Below are 19,361 nucleotides of genomic sequence, written 5' to 3'. Positions count from 1 at the left end.
GTACTCACCTTTGAAGGGTCCCATTCATTTTTTCAGCCAACCCGTTACTTTGGGGGTGGTATGGGGAACACAGACTTCGTTTAATATTGAGAACTTTGCACACTTCTTGGTTTATCTGAAAATTTACGAACAAATAGCTATAACAAAATAACCTGCTTTAAACAGCATATCGAAACAAATGGTGTAAAGGAGGACATTCATAGTGTTAAATTTCTCTAAGATATTGAAAACAAATACTTACAGAATTTACAAATTCTCTTCCTTGGTCTGTCAAAATCCCTTTTGGGGCCTCAAACTGATGCACAAACGTAATTATGCATTCCGTAACTTCAGGTGCCGATTTGTTCTTCAGTGGATAAGCTTGTGGCTCTTTGTGAAATAGTCAATCATGACACAAATATATTTGTGTCCAGATTTTGTTTCAGCAAGTTTTCCAATGAGGTCCATCCCAATTAGTTCAACGTCTTAAATGAAAGACTTAATAGATTATTAAATAAAAAAATAATAGAAGACAAGAATATTTTCAAAAGCAGTATTTTATTAAGCTAAAAATAATAGCTTATCAATGTATTGTAAAATGTTTAGTATATTAAAAATACATTCCTTAATTTTATACATCTACTTGTTCCAAATATTGACCCTTTGTGAGAACAGACAAAACAGGACAACCAACCACTGCTGAGACTACATAGTAGTCTCAGTAAAAGTGTTTATTTTCACAATGAATTACTTTACCTTTATGGGAGTTTACTCTGATAGCTGTTCAATGCTTGGGCACTACCCTGACAGGATGAGCACTCAGAGACCTGGGAACTTAGTGAAAGACAAAAACAAACAAGAATTTAACACACGCAAAGTTGACATTATTGGACAATTGTAGTTTCATATTGGTAACACAAATAAGGTTTACACATTTCTTTTCCTAAAATTTAAATGTATTTGGTATTGGTAAAGAAAATTCTTTACTTAGTCCTGTGCTAACATACCCATTTCTTGATGTCCACAGACATTCCTGGCCAATAAACTCTCCTTGAGATTGCATCTGTTTTTAATTGGCCACAATGTGCACCTGTAGGGCTGGTATGAAAGTCAACAAATATTTGTTTCGGCTTCCTCAGCACCTTTAACTACTTTGACCTTTGTTGAGGATCCGCCTGCCTTTTTGTCGTATGTAGAAGAGGTCATTCCCTTTGAAAAGATAAAAGGACAACTATATAAATATGACTAAAGCATGAAAATCTATTATTAAAATACAATGATCATTCTAAAAATATGAAAATGTAGCCTACATCCTGAGTTATAAATAAAAGTTGAAACAAGAAGCATGCAATAAACAGAACATGAATAAAGGCATCATCAAATGCATATAAGAAATAGCTTTTGGAGGAAAAGATAAAAAGTTATTTGAAGGAGTAATGTCTGTGAATTTGTTTACGTTATAGTTTTTCATCACAATTGTCCATTTTTATATATTTTATTTTATTGAGTAATATAGCAGTACGGAAATCTTTCTACAACACAACTTAAAAGTAGAAATGCAGTACAAGTAAAATTCACATGAATAACAACTGCAGTGAAGAACATTGTGCGTCATTCCTTCATTGTAACTTGGAGTAATGTTTGTGTGGGCATCAACGCTACTGCTGCATTTAGCAGTAAATCAATAAAAAAAGCATTGAGTGTTATCTGTTTTTAGATAACTTATGCATTACACTATATGATGCATATGAAAGTAGAGGTTCACTTCACGGCGCCACTCTTCAATCTCATGCGTCGAGGCTTTTCTTGGAATGTTCTGGTGAACTGCTAGGTAACCACTCCCCTCTGCCACTCCCCTTTGCTGCACCTTTCTGCAGCTCTTCTCTCCCTGTTGGTGAGGAGAACCAGGTGGACTCAATCTCCTAGCAATCAGAGTGCAGCTACTTTTGGCTGACTGACCTGTCACTCCTGTTTGAGAGCATGAGAAGCAGACAGTGCTGGTAGCATGTAGATTCAGAACTGTGTAAAAGTTTCTACAAACTGTGAAAGACAGCCGGTAAGCCTCACAATGCTGTTGCTCATTGCTGAATTTCATTGGAGTAGCAAATGAACTCTGATTGTTGTATCAAATTGTTTAATCTTATTGAAGTCAAGCTAGTAAGTTAAAAAGAAGAAAAAATACACTTGGTGTTTATTGGTTAAAGTAGAAAGAAAAAAAATGTTGGTCAGAATGTTTGTGAAAATATTTAACAAAATGTTGATAAAAATGCTAATTTATTGCTGTTGAATTTTACTATAAAATATTTATTATACTTTTGAAATAACTGGTAGAAATCTGATTATTCACAATGTATTTATCTTGTTAATTTCAGAATGTAATAGATGTGTTTCTGTTTCTTTTGAGGTTTTTCAACTACATTCTATGGGTTATGTGCTATGTGGACCATCATACGAAAAATAAAGATGAGTCAACTAAATTAAAGGCTCTGAGTAAAATCCAGTTCAAACTTCACAGTGGAAACTATCCCTTTCAAGTGGGGAATCGCACAGTAAACCTAACCTGAAAAACCGCAGTCTAAAGACTGGAGGGACATTAAGAATTTGTTGGTTGGACCAAACGTGTCCACAAAGAGACAATCAAGATTGTTCTTTTGCCCTGCTGCTTACATCAAAATGGCTGACTCAGTAGTGTTGGAGCAGCTGAAGAGCGCTAGAACAACTGTGAAGGGTCAATTCTCCCGTTTAGCCAATAATGTACTACGAATGCACACAATGATGAGGAAGAGCTCAGGGACAACTTTGCAAAGCTCACAGCAGAAGCCAGTAAAGTTCTTGAAGCCAATGATGATGTTGCAGAACAATACACTGCTGAAAATTCAGATCCAGAGGTGTTAAGTGAACAATAAAAGGCTGATTTAGATAAAACAACCAAAGAATGTGAGAAAAAGAAGCAAGAGCTAAAAAACCTAATACAAAAGACATTGTGGGAAAGTTTTGGGGAATATGAAGTGACACGAGCCATTATAACTGCAGAGTCACATGCAGATCAGGTGGACACTGTAAACCCAAGTATAAATGTAGATGCATATGGGTTCATAATAGAACATCTGCAAAATCTAGTAAAGACAGCAAAGGCAGTGCATAAACATTGGAGGTGCTGGGCTCCTCATGCAGAGCAACATCAGTTTCAGAGTCGTATCAGAGCTCTTGAGACCATATTACCAAAATTAACATTAAGAAAAGCGGAATTTATTGAAGAGCAAACCAAAGATGTGACCAAAAGGTTAAGCACTTCTATGAGTTTTCCTGTGGCACCAGCCATTAAATTAAAACCTGCTGCTCTGCCAAAGTTCACTGGAGTTCATAGAGAGTTTCATCAGTGGAAAAAAGATTGGGAAGCACTCCAGATGCAGGGAGAACCTACAGGATCAAAAGAGATTAAAAAATATCATCTTCTCGACAGTGTGGATGAGAAAATAGTACGAGACCATCGTCTCACAACTTACACAACAGCTGATGAGATATTCCGAGTTCTAGAGAATCGCTTTGGAAATAAAACAACTATTTTCCTTGAAATAGTGGAGGAGCTTCAAAAGGTTCCACCAGTTAAAGGGAACCATCCCAAGAAGATTGTTGAGCTAATTCAAACTGTAGAAAAAGCTCTGATAGATCTCAAAGAACTAGGTGCAACTGCTGCTATAAAGAACCCTATTATAACAAAAGCAATAGAAAGTAAACTTCCAGACAGCCTGAAGAAGGAATGGCTTCTCCATATAGCCAGCAAAGGGACTGAGGCTGAAGAAGACAAACGATTTGACTACCTCCTGAAATTTCTTCAAGGTCAAGAAGCAATTTATGAAAAGCTGGATCAATTGAAGGACGAGGAGTCAAAACCAAGGTCTGAACCACGTCAAGCCTGGACCAGAACTTCTATTCAGCCAACAGACATGTCTCAAGGATGTGTGGTTTGTGGAGACGAGAAGCATAAGAAAAGGCTGTATTTCTGTAAAAAGTTTCGTATGCTCAAGTTGTCAGAAAAGAAGGAAGCTGTTAAAAAACTTGGGGGCCTGCAAAAAGTGTCTGGAGATTCACAACGAGTATGAGAACTGTAAAACTGAATTTTTGTGCAGAAGGCCAGACAGCAAGGAGCAACGCACTGCAGAGCACCATTATTATCTCTGTCCAAGAGCTGATGTGTCCAGAGAGAATTCAATCCAGAGGCGCAAAGACACTGCAGTGGGAGGGGATGTAGCAGGACGCTACACCCAAGCCCAAGAAGATTTCATTAAAGGCCTCCCTCCTGAACAGGCAGAAAAGTGTCGTCATGTCTTCTGTAATGCAGTGGCTAAAACATCTGTGTCCAGTCAGCCCAACCTTCTGGCAAAGAATGGTTTGGTGGAGTGGCCTGTCATCATGATGCTATTAGAGGTCACAGCCAATGCAGGACAAAAGATTGGGACTCTAATTGATCTAGCATCAGATACCAACTATATAACACATTCTGCAGCTGATCAATTAAACCTGAGGAGTGAAGCCATAACCCTGGTTGTCCACAGTGTGGGAGGAATGAAAGTTCAAGTTACCACAAGACGGTACCTCCTAAAGATCCGGGTCAAGACAGAAAAGGGGAACTTCAGGTCCCACCAACTCCTCTGCTATGGTTTGGACAACATTGCAGACATCCATCAATATGTAACTGAGAAAGCACTTCAAAAGTTCTTCCCAGACGTTCCCCTCAGTGAACTTGTGAGACCAAAAAAGATACAGCTGTTAAGTCATAAAGAAGGTCGGCTGGTTCCACAGAAGATACGTGCTGTTGGAGATCTTGTATTATGGGATGGACCATTGGGAAAGACAGTCGCAGGAACATACCCTGGGCTGTTTGAAGATGCTACATTCACAGCACACCAATCTAGAACCCACTTCGCCAGATCAATGAGAACCGCTGCAGTGATGTATAAAGAGCATGTATGCTCCTCATCTACCACCAAGCATTTTAGCTCTGCTGTGACCACTCGTGATTTTCTTGAATGGTGGAAGTGGGACAGCATTGGTGCTGCTTGCACCCCAAAATGCGGAGGCTGCCGCTGTGGCAACTGCCAGCCCGGTGGTAAAGAAATGACCTTGGCAGAAGAAAGGGAATTAAAAGTGGTGAAGAGTGGACTGAGATATGCTGAGGCTGATGACCACAGTGACAGTCCCCATTGGCATGCAAGCTATCCATGGCTTGAGGACCCCTCCACATTGCCAAATAACAAAAAAGCAGTGGAGGCAACCTTTCTCAGAACGGAGAGACAACTGGCCAAGGAACCACAATGGAAAAAGGCTTACAGTGCTCAAGTTCATGAAATGGTTGACCGTCAGGCTGCAAAAAAGCTGACTGAAGAGGATTTAAGTACCTGGAAAGGACCTGTCTGGTACATAAGCCATCTCATCGCTCCTAACCTGCACTCTGTTACAAGTCCAGTGAGACTAGTCTGGAACAGTAGTCAAAAGTATAAAGGCCAAAGTCTAAATGATCTGCTGTTGAAAGGTCCTGATGTTCTCAATTCCATCTGAGCTGTCCTCCTCAAGTTCCGTCAGGGCACTTTTGCTGCTCTGGGAGACATCAAGAAAATGTATAATTCTGTATGCCTTGAGGAGCGAGAGGTCCATCTGCACCGCTTCTTGTGGCGTGATTCAGTGGATGAGGAGCTGGAAGAGTTTTCAATTACACGGGTAAACATTGGGGACAAACCAGCAGGTTGTATAGCCCAACTCGCCATGAGAGAGACGGCTAACCTTCCTCAGTTCAACCACATGAAAGATGAGTGTCAAGTATTACATGAGCACAGCTATGTTGACGACATAACATCCCACAACTCCCGCAAAAGACTTAAGGACATCACAAAGAATGTAGAGTTGATTCTAAAAGCAGGAGGATCTGAGCTGAAGCCGTGGGTCTTCTCTGGCCAAAATAAGGAAGAGAAACTAGAGACATCACCACAGATGATTGTTCTGCCGAATCAACTGAAGGAGGAAAACAATAAGGCACTTGGCCTTGGTTACATCGCAAATGAAGACAAGTTGCATGTCATGGTGAGAATTTATTTCTCCGAGAAAGAAAAAAAAAATTAGACTGGGTCAAGATATACTGCTAGAAGAGGTACGGCTAAAAACACCAGACCCATTGACACGTCGTGAGCTGTTGAGTCAAATAGCTGGTTTATATGACCCAATCGGCCTGACAACTCCATCAAAGGGGCTATTTTGGTCCGAAGAGCATTGCAGGAGGCGAAACCAAAGTGTAACATTGTCAAAGACACATGGGACCTTGCCTTATCTGATGAGCTCCACAGAGATGCGGTTGATCTATTTGAAGAGTAGGTACAGCTAAGTAAAATTGCATTTCCAAGAGCCCTTACTCCTCCAGATGTCACTACTGAACCCATTGCAATCACTTTTTCAGATGGCAGTGAAAGCTCATATGGTGCTGTTCTCTACCTACGGTGGAACTGCTGCAAACAAATAATGTTCGATTAGTAGAGTCAAAAGCAAAGTTGACGCCTCTAGACCAGAAAGGAGATGCAGTCAAAGCAGAGCTTTGTGGTGCGGTCTTTGCAAGTCTTCTTAAAAAATACTTTGAGCAGCATGCCCAGATCAAGATCAGCAAGTGGTACCATTTATTGGACAGCCAAACAATTCTTGGAGCCATTCAGCGTGAGAGTTATGGATTTCGAACTTTCTTCGCTAATAGGATAGGAGAAATGCAAAGCAGTACACGGCTACAAGACAGGTGGTGGATCCCTGGACAACTCAACATAGCCGACATTATCACTCGTGGAGCTGGACCAAAAGAACTTGATGTTAATTCAGAGTGGCAGGAAGGACCAAAGTTCCTACACCTCCCCGAGTGTGAGTGGCTCATTATGTCTGCAAAAGAGGTGTCTACTGCAGCTTAAGAAAGCATTAATAATATGCAAAAGAAGTCATTTGTAGCAGCACTGACCAGACCCCAAGCCAAGAAAGATCAAACTTCGGAACAAAGCTCTGAGCGGAGACCACCTGCTGGGGCAGCTGTAAAAACTTGGTGGATGAAAGCCACTTTAATAGCCTAATGTGTCTGGTCAAGACTGTTTCTTTCATATGGAGAGCTACCAGAAAATTTATATCTGGAAACAAGTCCATAAAGACACCAAAGTGGGAGGCAGTGCCAACAAGTGGGGTCATCACTGTTTTTGAACGTCAAGATGCTTTTAGAGACATCTGTCTGGCTGCACAAGAGGGAGTGACCCTTCCAGCTACCACTACAGACCACTTGGTGGTGTACGGAGAGGTAGAGACTGGACTACTAGTCTGTGGTGGGAGAATCCATGGCTTCAAAGAAGACGGCATGGCAGTCCCCCTTCTACCATCCTATACAACAGATATACAGCAAACCTGCCCAACAACATCCAGGATCACATGTTTTTCAGACTTATTTACTATAGTATGATACCTTCAGTACTTCTAGGTTCTGCAGAATAAGAAGTCCCTGAAGTTGCTGATGATGGTCCTGGCATATCTGGGTGTATTTCCAATACTCCCTCCCTGCTGAAGGAAAAAAAATTGATTTATGTGATAGGAAACGACATCCAGCTATGTTACAGAAACAGTGATAGAAAATGTTTTCAAATATTAGGGCTAAATTTTTAAAGTAAATGTAGTTGTAAAGCTCTTTTTATATGTCTGAATACTCATTACTCATTTTACATTACATGCCCTATTCACATAAACATATATCCGTCTACCTTCCTAAAGAAAAAAAATTATACACCAATACCTGTCACAGCAGTCACTGGCATGATAAGGAAGCATAGACTTCGAGAAATCCCTCTGGCAGATAGGGCAGCACTGTACAGAAAATTAATTTTTCAAAATAATAAAAATTAAAAAATATATTTTTTGCAAGAATATTAGAAGTTATTTGCTTTATTTTTTAAAAATAAATTAGTTTGTGTGCAACATTTTTAACAGGATCAATTGTGGATAGTGATTCCATGTCATGTAGAAATACCTCTCTTTCATCCAAATCTTCAATTGTGTCTTCTGGCTCCTCCAATGTGTCACAGTCATCCTCATCAACCTCTATAGGTTCAGACTGATCAGTCCGATTCTGTTTAAATTGTGAAACATTAATGCCAGTATTGCCACAGGCGTGTGTGTGTGTGTGTGTATATATAAACATAGATATTAAAATCAAGGAGTTCAACATAGTAATGTTGATTGATTAAGTTAGGGAGGAAATGAGGACAACTTCTGTAATTTTTCCACAAGACCCAGCATGTAACGCCAGCATCTGAAGAGGCATTGTTAATACCACAAGTCACACAGGGCACCTGAGGCATTTTGGCAAACTCCTCAGCATCAAACGGTAGTGGACTTGTGTCCATTTCTTCCTGGAAGGGCACCAGGAAGAGGACTATTTTCCCATTATTTGAAGCCGAACGGTGCAGCTTGCCGCTGTACCCTTCTGCATCCATTGGGATTATTGACAATTTCCTTTGACCACCTCCACCTGAGATAAATAAAGATATACATTTAATGGTGCAACCTGAACATTTTACAAATCAAAATAAATATGAACAATCTTATTAAAGAGGAATCATTTTAACCTGATGCTTTATGGAACATCCATCTTCCCTTCAGTTCTTTTAGTTTGATAAACTCGTCCTCCAACTGACTGACAATGTGTTACATACAATGCATAGTACTATAAGAACACCAATACAAAATAAATTAGACATTAAATATTATGAGTAACTGATAATTATTTTCCTTTATTACCTCCTCATGCCTGCTGTCATCAGAAAAAGAAAGCACCCTTCTCCCTAACCCTGCATGTGCTAAGGGAAGCTCATCAGAATTTTTTGGGGTTAGATTGGTGGGGCCTGGCAATACGTATATTCCAATGTTGGAGATTTTTTGCCTTTTTTCAGGTCTGACTTTTGAAACAGATTTGGAAATTGCCTTTGAGAATAAAGATAATATTTTGAGACAAAAGATCCAGTCAAGGCAGAGTCCATAAATTACTAAAACCAACAATGAAAAAACATATATGAAATAAACACATAACTGCTATCTACTTTGTTTCCAATTTTAAAAAGAAAATCAAATCTTACCGTTTTAATGCCTGGTTGACCCGTGTTGAAGAATTTGAAGCCAAAGGGTCAGAATTGTTGCCGTTATTAGGGCATGAACTTGCTGAGGGAGAGCTTGTATTTCCCACAAGTTCCCTTGTGAGTGCTATAGCCAAGGCATGAGCCATGTTTCCAACTATCTGCTATTGAGACAACAAAAAAATCTCAATTATACAGATCAATCAACACCTGAGTTGGTAAAAGTTTTGGAATCATAAATATAAAAATATCTTGTAAATCGAAAAATTTATGTATTTTCCACATTTCACTGTGTTAAATGTTTCACTTCATAAATTGCATAGTTGAAAAAGGACATATAGAAATTAAATATGGAATATTTTATTAATTATCTGCCAGACAATTAATAAAATTAATTATAATAAAAATTAATAAAAGACGTCACCTAAGCCTACATTCTTGTCGGCATCATAAAAATAGCTGAGCATGGTGATAAACGTAGACATGGCTGTAATGGGCCAGGAAGATACCGTTTTAAACTGTACCGAGGCGTGATACTAATGGAGGACTTAGCTAACGTAGACATGAGCTATTGCTAACATTGGGTCGAACTACTTGACACGTAAAACGTAATCTGAAATAATCTAAAAAAGAAAATACGCATTACAACGCTCACCATCACTATTTTTCATCGTTTCCTCTCCTAGGGCCTCGTGCATAAGAGTGCGCAGTTTTTACATTTACAAAAGTGCGGCACACAAAAAAAAATCTGATGCATAAAGCCGTGCTCACGCTTTTTGCGTGAAATTGAGCACAGCTGCTGGTCTGCCCTGCCACCACCTATAAATACGTAAATTAGTATAAATACCTGAAAGTCTCCCACCACACGAAGCAGTAACCATGGCAACGTTCTTGTTTTTAGCAGTATGAGTATTTATAATAATAACTCTATAATTTATGTAAAATGTGCTTTCATGGCACAAGGTTCCCTCACAAAAACAATAATACATTTTAAAGAAAAAAAAATTCCAATTAAATAAATGCATAAAGAGATTGTGCAAATGCCTGTCTGAACAGTAGCGCGTCCAGCAAGGATTTAAAGACTGACAGCGTGTCAGAGACCCTTGAGTGGCAAAGTGGACGTTTATTCTAAATTGACCATAAGGCGCATTCACAAAGTGGGCGGCTCGACTGAAGGATGACCGTAGCTGGACCGGTACCACACAGCTCCTGTTTTAGGTTTTGTTTGGAGCTCCAGGATGATCAGTCTGGGCAATTTAAACACTAATAACCCATCATCTACATTTCCCAGCACATCACTATGATCTCTGATCTTTATGAAACAAAAGCTGAGGAAAAGCACTATTTACATTTGAGTGAAGTTTTCACATCCTTTTATTTTTCTTTTCTTTAGCCTGTCTACCCACAGGCCCAACCCAGTGCATGCTGGTCCCATACCAGTCCCTGTACTTACAGATAATGGACCCACATTTCTTCCTGTCCAACTTAGAAAAGTACATAACAAAAGAACAAAAACTAAACAACTACTAACCTACAAATAAACTCATGTTTGTAAATAGACCCCAAAGATATAAAGTGGACTAAAATAAAATTTTAATATAATTCAAAGTATGGCTGGTGTAAACAAATATTTTAGTAATTGCGTAATCCAGTGGATGTCAAAGTTGCTCTTTTTCAATCGCTCTTTTTCTCTGTTTTCTTGTCCAGATTGTCTCCAGTATAACATTTATAAGCAGGAGAGGAGATCCACTCTGGACCAGGAGGAGTTAGAGCCTCTTCAGGTGAAACAACAGGAAGAACCAGAAGATCATCAGACAAAAGAGCAGGAGGATCTAGAACACCAGCAGATAAAAGTGGAAAAGAACGAAGTTTACTGCAGTCAGGGTGAAGAACAGGTTCAGTTAAAACAGGAGCCTGATACCTGCATGGTGGTTCCTGTTGATGAGCAAACATCCTACACTGAATCAGAACCAAACAGGAACCAAGTCATCTTCCAGGAAGCTGCTGAAGCTGAGAACCAAAATCAGGAAAAAAGAAAACTGTTCTTATGTGAGACCTGTGGAAAACGTTTCACTGTCATACATGCTCTCAATAGTCATATTAGAACTCATACAGGTGAAAAGCCGTTTTCATGTATGAACTGTGGAAAAAGTTTTAGTGTAAAACGAGATTTAAATCGGCACATGATGATTCACACCGGTGAAAAGCCGTTTTCATGTGTGAACTGTGGAAAACATTTTAGTCTAAAACATGATTTAACTCAGCACATCAGGATTCACACTGGCGAAAAGCCGTTTTCATGTGTGACCTGTGGAAAACGTTTTGGTCGGAAATATCATTTAAATCGGCACATAATTATTCACACAGGTGAAAAGCTATTTTCATGTGAGACCTGTGGAAAAAGTTTTAGTCGGAAACGGAATTTAGTTCTGCACATGTTGATTCACTCTGGCGAAATGCTTTTTTCATGTGCGAACTGTGGAAAAGGTTTTAATCAAAAACAGAATTTAGCTCTGCACATGAGAATTCACACAGGTGAAAAGCCGTTTTCATGTGTGACCTGTGGAAAAAGTTTTCGTCACAAACTTAGTTTAACTCTGCACACCAGGCGTCACACAGGTGAAAAGCAGTAGAACTTTTTCCCATATATGTCCCTGTTGAGGTTCATTATAAAAGTCATTTAGATGAAAACTGGAGTTATACACTGGAGGGCTTTCTTGTCTATAAGGTGGAGAAAGCGTTTAATTTAAGTTGTTTAAATGTGATAATTTGGATCTTGAAATTTGAATACTTGCAGATGTGCGTCCCTGGAACATTTTCCTTGAGCTATGCTTTGTTTGTTTGTGTACTTTGTTGAATGGGATCATTTTTACCTTGACATTTGGATACTTAGAGATGTGCATCCCTGAAATCTTTTCCTTGAGTGATATTTCTTTTTGCTGGACTATTTGGTACAAAATAAAATCATCCTTAAAAACTGTAAATCTGTGGAGCCTCCGAACCAGAAACATGGATCTATGAGCTGTTGTCATTCTGCCTCCCTGAAGAAATTCTCCGTTCAGTATGGATGATATTAAGAGAATTTGACTGGACATGGACTCCCTTCCCAAACATTGTAGTGAGATTGGATTTGAGGGTTTGATTTGTGCTATTCTGTACTATGTGAGTGAGTTCAGTTGATCGGATTTACTTTAATGCATTCATAAACAAAAATGTAATGTACAGTTTTCATTAATGGTTTTGCATTCTCAAATATATCTTTATACAAAAAAATCATTGTTTAACATGGCTGCATTTTATTATTTATAAAAATGTTCCATTCTCAATTCAAACTGGGTCTTTAGCACATTATCAATTTCGAAATCATCAATTTCGACCAAACAAATCAGTTGAACATGAAAATCCAGAAACCCCAATGAATCTTTTCTCTACTGATCAGTGGAGTTAAAATAAATATTACAAACATAAAGGGAAGATATTCCTTGTTAAACATGCACACAAAGAACATATATGTATATCTACATTAAATTTTCAAGCTACAATGTTAGGTCCAGATATGTTGTCAATGGATTCCACCTTTTCTTAAGTAAATCAATGGGTAGGTTTAGCTTTATTTTTCCCATAGTGTAAACCCTCACTGTTCTCTCTCTCCATTGATTAACAGTACGGGGTAAAGGTTTGTACCAACATACAGTAATGATTTTTTGCTATCAGTAAAAGGATGCCAAGCAGGTACTATTGTTCTTTACTTAAATCACTCACCTGAGCACTCCCAGAACAAACGCAAGGGAATTTCATTATGTATAACTGTGTAAAATATTTTAAATTTCCTCTCTAATTCCTTCCCAAAATGATTTAATTTTTGGGTAATCCCAAAACATGAGTGATCTCCAACAAGTCCACATTGTCTTCAGCACAAATTTGTTTTAGCCTAATCAAATTTTGAAATGATACATGGTGTTCTGAAGTATCTAACAATTATTTCCCAATAAAATTGTTTCCATGTTGGGCGGTTATTCAGTTAATGTCCATTTCACACACTAGCTCCCACTAGTTCGCAATCACAACATTCATTTCTGGTTCCCACCTGTACTTTGTCCCAGGAGACCCCCAACATACATCACTGTAAACATTTAAATAGATTTGACAGTTTTATCACCTTTTTTTTCTTTAGTGACCTTTATGAAGAATACTTTTAAATCGGTAGGTTATGATTTAGGAAGAGATCATTCTGTATGATAGGACATCAGGTCATTTCTTAACTGCAAAAATCTGTTAATGTCCGATGAAATTAGCCCATACTTGTCTTGAGTCTGACCAAATGATTCCAGAATCTCCTCTTTAAACAAGTCATCAATAAAAATGTAATTCTTATTTTGCCAGACTCAAAACCCTGAATGGCAAAAGTTATGGGTAGAAGAAAGGAAAATACGGTGGTTTTTTATAAAATTCAAAAGAGAATTGGGCAAATAAGAACAGAAAGAAACAGGAGACATGAGATGATTATTTCAGACTTTGAATCAGACATACTGGATTGAATAACATTACTTTGATAGGGAAACATCAGACAGGAAAATGTGACTGTGGGGAAGGTGAGACTATAAAACATTATTTTGCATTGTAGGAATTACTGTATTCAGAGAAACGAGTTAATTAGGAACCTTATGTAACATGAAAATGAAAATTGACATAGTTAACTCACTGCAAAAGGATCCAAGAAGCAGAAGATCAGAAGATAGCAAGCTATATTTGATTTTTTTTAAACAGTGAAAGTTGTTTTATAGCAGTGTTTCTCAACCCTGGTCTTCACTGCCCCCCTGCTCAGCATGTTTTAGATGTGCCTCTCTTCCAGAACAGCTGATTCAGATGATTGCATGACCATCAAATACTGCAGAAGCCTGTAAATCATCCAGATATACAATTCAGGTGTGTGGCAGAAGGGAAATACAGGATAGGAGTTTTTTTTCCCTTTGTTTTGTTTTATTTTGGCGAGTGGTTCACACTCCTTACCAGTTGGTGGCGGTAATGCTCACCTAACTTTTCTGGCCAACCGCCAATAAATTTCATGAATAAGAATTGAGGGGGCGGGGGTGTCGCCTGGCTGCGTTCGTGGAAAATGCGGATTTGGGCATAAACTAGTATGTGAATGGTTCGGATGGAAATGGAGCCTCTCGCCCAGAACATTAGCTGGAGAGGCACCAGCACCCCTCCCGATCCCACTAAAGGACAAGGGTGTAAAGAAAATGGATGGATGGATGGATGGATGTGGCATCAAGAGAAATAAAAAAGAAAATTGGAGATGTTGAAATGGTAAAGATTTTGAGATGGAAATCTATTGGAAGTTTGTAAAAATGAAGAACAAAAGAATAAGGCTTTAAATGTGGATAGTATTTGCAAAACAGTTGGAGAAAAAATTTATTAATAATAGACTAGTATATTTAAATAATAAAGGGTACATGTCAAAATATCAAAGTGGTTTTCTAAAAGGGAGGAGTATGAATGCACTACGTCTAGAGCAGTGGTTCTTAACCTGGGTTCGTTGAGTCGGTCTCAGGGGTTCGGCGGAGCCTCTGCCGCGGAGGTAAAAACACCCTTGTGTAAAGTCGTGATAACGGCTAAAGCGGGGCAGAGGATCACGTTACATTGCTGAGCCAATCAGAGCTGCGGAGGAGCACTGATTGAAGGAGCTCCACTCTCAGCATGGATTTGAACTTGTGTCTTTATTTACTTCAGCAAAGCTCACTGTTTTTACCAAATTCTGTAGCTTTCGGTGCATAGACATTAATACGTAGACGCCTCATGGAGCGGGCCGGCCCGTTGAAGCAATACGTAACAGCGTCCGCCATATTGAATGTGGAATATCTGCCAGTAAAGTAATACAAGTGAATGGACCAAACTTTATAAAGTGCCGTTCTACAAAGTATTTTAAGTTAATACATAACTTAAAATACTTAAGACACATTTTCTCAGATACGTTAATATATTTGGCAATCAAAGAAATTACTAAAGAGAGAGTTTCTAACTTTTGATGTGATTATTTAATTGTTTTGGGGGCATTTCTGAATAAAGAGCACAATGTTTTATTTGATAGAAATTATTCTGATAATTTTTATAATGACATTGATGAACAGACACACTTTTACAGTGTTTTATTAAAGAATATATTTACATAATTCCATAATTTAATGTACATTTAACATTTCAAGAAAAGAAATAATATTTTCCTGTATTTATTTTTATACGTTATTGAGAAAAGACTTTTGATTTATTAATCAGTCATTGTCAAACATTAAACTACATATTTTTCTTACTTTTTTCCAGAGGATTTACAGTAGGTCAACTCTGCTATTGACAGCAGACTGAAGAACAGCAGCTCCAGCTCTGATCCTGACTGATCTTTCCTCACTAAATCCTCTGGTTTTTAATTAACTTCTCCTCTAACAGCGGTTTCTCATCAGCTCTCTCATTAGAAAACAGTATGAAAACGTTAGCTGCTAAGCTAACAATCAGCGGTTACTTTGGGCCAATTTAGCTACATAGGAAATATTTTTCCGGTTGTTTAGAAGCGAATTTCTGGCTGCAAAGTCAAGTATTTCTGATCTTTCATCCGGCTGCCACATAGAAGATGGCGAACGCTTTTACGTACGACTCAGCGCTCCATGAGGCGTCAACATGTCTATTCCGAATGTGTATGTTTCGGTGTACTTCTAAATCTGCTCCTTAGTGGCATCTTTTTGGGCTTGCTACTGCCTCTAGTGGTTTGGGGGTGGTAACACAACTAATATAATTACATTACTAAATCAGAATACTGCAAAGTCTATTATTTATTATAATACTTTTTCATTATCTTAACAATGTAGAGCAATTAAATGACCTAAACAAGACTTAAAGTGGTTCCAGTTTCTCTCGATGGTCAACCTGTTGAAACTGGCAAATATAAAAATACCTTGGGTCGTTCCTGGACAGTCAGCTGAACTTTGCTGAAAACACTGACTATATTTTGAAGAACTGTTCTCAGAGACTCTACCTTTTAAGAAGACTTAGTGATCTTGGGGTGACCCAACTAGGCTCTGGTTGGGTCACCTCTATGTTTTGAATTTGGGGGGAGGGGAAATCATATTTTATTTATCACTACAGAAGGGTTCAGTGAATGCACATATGAAACTGGTGGGTTCGGTACCTCAAAAAAAGTTAAGAACCACTGGTCTAGAGCATGAAATTAGAATAGCACAAGTAATTAAAGAAAGTGTATTTTTTGATATAGAAAAGGCATATGATATGATGTGGGTTGAGCGATTATTAATTAAATTATACAAGTAGGCCATTAAAGGGAAATATTTAAATGGATCAAAGACTTTTTAACAATAGAAAAATACAAGTTAGAATTAGTGAAGTAATCTCAGGAATATAGAAAATGGAACTCTGCAAGGGAGTATTATACATCTGTTACTGTTCTCAATTATGATAAATGACATATTTAAATATATTGGAAAATAAAGACATGAGGAGGTTTGGATGGACAATTGAAAAGAAAATAAGAGAATTTAAAATGAATAATTTAGAAATTAATCAAACACCAATATCAATTATACCACCATGGATTCTATCAGAAGCAACAGTAGATATGTCAATAATGGAAAAGAAACAAGATAAGTCAATTATCATCAATATATTCAAATATATATAAATACATCAAAAATGACTGTAAAAAATAGGAATAGTGTTTGTAGTAGAATTCAATATAAAAATAGGAAAACAAATTACAGATGGATTATCAGTATACACAGGAGAATTGTTGGTAATATTACTAGCCTTACAGTGGGTAGAAGACATAGAAACATTAAAAACAATAATTTGTTCAGATTTAAGCTCTGCATTATTAAGTTTAAAATGTAATCAGATAGTAAGACAGACATTTTACTAGAAATATTTCATACATTATTCAGAATACAAACATGGGTTTAATAGTTATATTTGTGTGGGTTCCAGCACATATTGGAGTAGAAGGAAACGAGAGGGCAATTAAAAATAATATTAGCTTTATAGTTAAAACAAGTAAATCTGAGGGAAAGAGTATTGTTAAAGAAAAACTGTTGAAAGTGTGGCAAAAAAGGTGGGATGAAGAAAAAAACAGGAAGATGGTTTTATATATATATTATATATAGAGAGAGAGGTGGGTAGATAACTAGACCATCGCGAACCACACTCCTACCAGTAAGTGGCGGTAATGCTACTGTTTGTTGCCAACCGCCAGTAAAACCAAGAAGAAAAAGAAGAAGAAGAAGAAGAAGGAACAAAGGCGCTGCTTTGTTTAATGTTCGAGTGTTTCTCTAAGCGAGTTTATCAACGAGCGGTTAATTGCTGCTGAAGAAACATTAACGGAGTTTTATAAAAAATCATCGTCAAGTCGGAGGAAGAGATGGATGATCAGCGCAGACTGCTGGATTTCTCCCGGACTCCCCGGATTATTTTACACCGGATAGGTAGGAAACACCAGCGTTTGGATGAAGGTTAATGTTTAAGTAAACCGATAAATTCATTAAGTGTAGAAATTAGTAAAATATTAAAGTAGGCATATCTTTTGTAATTCCAGATTTATATATCACGAGAAATAAAATAATAACAGATAAATTGATAGTATATGCAGAAGTGTGAGAGGAAACGGTTATAATTTGTTCAGATTCAAGCGTTAATAAGTATTTAACACGTGTCTTCAGAATCAAGGGGTTCACTCAGTTTTCAGGATTAAAAATTATGGATCTCAGTTTGAACTAGTACTGATTTCTGCCCACACTGGTGTGGTAGGAAATGAGTCGGTTGGTAGTTTTGCTAAAAGTGCTGCAAAAAATAAAATTGTTGATTTAAATGTTATAAGTAAAAATTAGATAAAGCATATTATAAAAATGTATATTAAGAACAAATGGCAAAAGCAATGCGATACAGGAGGTAGTGCTAGGTTTTATTATAGTATTCAAAAAGTTGGAGAATTTAAAAAAGGTAATACAATTAAAAAAGAAGATATTATATCCAGAATAAGATTTGGACATACAGGATTAAATAATTCTTAAAATAATTAATAAACATAATACAGGTTCTTGTTGTGAACAAATGGAAACAGTACAGCATATATTTTTAGAGAGTAATAAGCAATGCAATGTAATACGCAGGCAAAAGAAATCCAATGTTCAAACAACTAGAAGGTGCTTTTTATGGTTTATTATTATCCAATTTGGTGAGCAAATAAAGATCAAACTTGTCATTGTTTTTGGTTTCCTCTCCTGCTCTGGTGGAAAACCACAGGCCCAACCCAGTGCATGCTGCTCCTGTACCAGTTCATACACTTATAGAAAATGGACTCACAGTTCTTTCTGTCTACCTTAGAGAAGTAAATGATAAATAAAATAATCAATTATAATATAAATAAACTCTGTGAATAAACCACCAAAATATAAAGTGAACGAGAAATAAAAATAAAGAATGCCTTCAACATAAGAAATACCTAAAAATTATAAAATGTACTTTTAATTAACAATAATGCCTAAATTAGTTTGTGCGTCTGTTATGAGATGAATAATTTAATAATGAGTAAAAGGGATTTTTTTTTAATCTGGTCATTTTGTAATTTCTGTAATAAACAATGAAAGTCTTCCCCCCATTTACTTTAATAAAGTTAACAATTCTTCTATTTTTCTGTTTTCTTGTCCAGATTGCCTGCAACATAACATTTATAAGGAGGAGCTATGTAAGCAGGAGGAGTTAGAACCTCTGCAGGTGAAACAAGAACAGGAAGAACCAGAAGATCATCAGATAAAAGAAGAGCAGGAGGATCTAAAACACCAGCAGATAAAAGTGGAAGAGGAAGAAGTTTACTGCAGTCAGGGTGAAGAACATATTGAGTTAAAACAGGAGACTGATACCTTCATGTTGGTTCCTGTTTATGAACAAACATACCAAACTGAATCAGAACCAAACAGGAACCAAGTCATCTTCCAGGAAGCTGCTGAAGCTGAGAACCAAAATCAGGAAAGAAGAAAACCTTTCTCATGTGTCACTTGTGGAAATTTTTTTAAACAAAAACAAGGTTTAACTCGTCACATGACGATTCACACGGGTGAAAAGCCGTTTTCATGTGTGACCTGTGGACGAAGTTTTAGTCGAAAACAGAATTTAACTCATCACATGATGATTCACATGGAGGTGAAACCATTTTCATGTGTGAACTGTGGAAAAAGTTTTATTCACAAA

General features: G+C 37.5%; 3 long non-coding RNA genes and 1 pseudogene across 3 annotated transcripts; 3 read left to right on the top strand and 1 right to left on the bottom strand.

Moving 5' to 3' along the window:
• The window catches only part of LOC106941611 (gastrula zinc finger protein XlCGF8.2DB-like), a 27,483-nt pseudogene extending 15,094 nt beyond the window's left edge, over positions 1 to 12,389 (top strand).
• On the top strand, positions 1,582 to 2,540 carry LOC106941615 (uncharacterized). Its single transcript, XR_001423415.1, has 2 exons — positions 1,582 to 2,035; positions 2,384 to 2,540. It is a non-coding gene; the product is annotated as an uncharacterized LOC106941615 (long non-coding RNA).
• LOC106941614 (uncharacterized) lies at positions 7,336 to 8,723 on the bottom strand. The gene is made up of 3 exons (XR_001423414.1): positions 8,613 to 8,723; positions 8,255 to 8,515; positions 7,336 to 7,551 (listed from the first exon to the last, which is right to left on the bottom strand). It is a non-coding gene; the product is annotated as an uncharacterized LOC106941614 (long non-coding RNA).
• Positions 12,390 to 17,346: 4,957 nt separating the features above from the next.
• LOC106941613 (uncharacterized) lies at positions 17,347 to 19,272 on the top strand. Its single transcript, XR_001423413.1, has 2 exons — positions 17,347 to 17,599; positions 18,823 to 19,272. It is a non-coding gene; the product is annotated as an uncharacterized LOC106941613 (long non-coding RNA).
• The last annotated feature ends 89 nt before the right edge of the window (positions 19,273 to 19,361 follow it).

Source organism: Poecilia latipinna, unplaced genomic scaffold, assembly GCF_001443285.1.
Source record: "Poecilia latipinna isolate Pla-1442-1.1 unplaced genomic scaffold, P_latipinna-1.0 Scaffold3764, whole genome shotgun sequence".
Lineage (NCBI taxonomy): Eukaryota > Metazoa > Chordata > Actinopteri > Cyprinodontiformes > Poeciliidae > Poecilia > Poecilia latipinna.
Note: the sequence above shows the minus strand (reverse complement) of the source record. Positions and strands in the feature narration are given on the sequence as shown.